A 1408-nucleotide genomic window follows, 5' to 3' on the forward strand; every position below is an offset into this window, starting at 1 on the left:
GCTCTGGCTACCAGACTTGATCCTCATTCTCCCGGAAACAGGAAAGGGAGCAGGAGACACCTCTGGCAAAGGGGGAGGAAGGGCAGGGCCGCACCGCACCACACCACGTCCCCCGCGTGGGACAATAAAGAAGCTGGCAGGGGGTAGGGGAGGGGTAAGTAAAGGCTCTGAGGAGTTGGGGGTGTCTGGACTCACCACACAGCTGGGGTCTAGGGGTGCAGGTGTCTGGACTCTTGGGGGGAAGGGGGCTGCATGGGGTCCCAACTGGAACTGGATTGTCATAGGGGTTTCTTTAACTCTACTCCTAGGGGAATCTTTTTTCTTGTGGTGTGTATTGTTGACAGGTATTTTGAAATAAATTATCAAAATAATTGAAACTGGAGTGATTATATTTTGACAAATTAAATATGCAGAATTTTAAAATAGTGTGCACAGAATATTTAATTTTTTGGCACAGAATTCCCCCAGGAGTAAACACCACTAGCAGTACATGAAACATTTTAGTCCATTTTTAATTAGCTACAAGAGGACACTCTCCAAGATGGTCATGCTTTTAATATCCTCCACAGCTAGGACCAGAGCTGTCCCTAGGGGGGTGCAGAGCCTGGAACACAGGTGCTGAGTTTCTAATCTGCCAGGGGGTGTTCCACCCCCCACTCCACCCCTTCCCCACAAGGCCCCACCCCTCCCCCCAGCATGCTCTCCCCTCCACCCCAGCACCTCCAGCTGCCACAAAATATCCAATCCACAGCAGACAGGAAGCACTGAGAGGGATAGAAAGACCAGTTGAATGATTACTGAGGACTAAAATCCAGCTACATTATTGTTTTCTTAGAAGAGATTGTACACCAGTTAATACACTGCTGCTATTCCACAGGAGTCAGAAACATCTTCCTATATCATGCTGCACTATGATAATGTGAGTAATAGTCCATTTGTGTAACTAATTACTACCCCCGTCATTTAATAACTATCAAATATGGAAGCTGGCTTATTGATTTACATTATTTGCTGAATGGGGATATCAGAAACCAAGTTGATGCTTGGTATATTTACCAACTGTTGAGCACCTACATCAAAAAAAAGGTGTTTAATATTAAGAAGTCTAAGATTGAACAAAGTCCTGTATAGTCAGTATGGGACTGGTTTTGGCAGCATATTTCCATAAGGTCAAAACATGAAAAATTAGACAGAAAATATCTAAATTGGTATTTACAAGATTAGATCAGCTTTTCAATCCTGTGTTAGGCTGTGTTTGGCAGGTTTATTACCAAGCTACCATGGCAACTAATGCCCAGACACTAGAATGTGGCCCTGAAACTTATTGTTAAAGAATCTCAACTAGTAAATATTTTCATATGCAGTTAATGAAGGAAATTTTAGCAATTAAAAGCCAGAAGACATTGTC

This window comes from Chrysemys picta, chromosome 3 (assembly GCF_011386835.1).
Source record: "Chrysemys picta bellii isolate R12L10 chromosome 3, ASM1138683v2, whole genome shotgun sequence".
In the NCBI taxonomy this organism is placed as follows: Eukaryota; Metazoa; Chordata; order Testudines; family Emydidae; genus Chrysemys; species Chrysemys picta.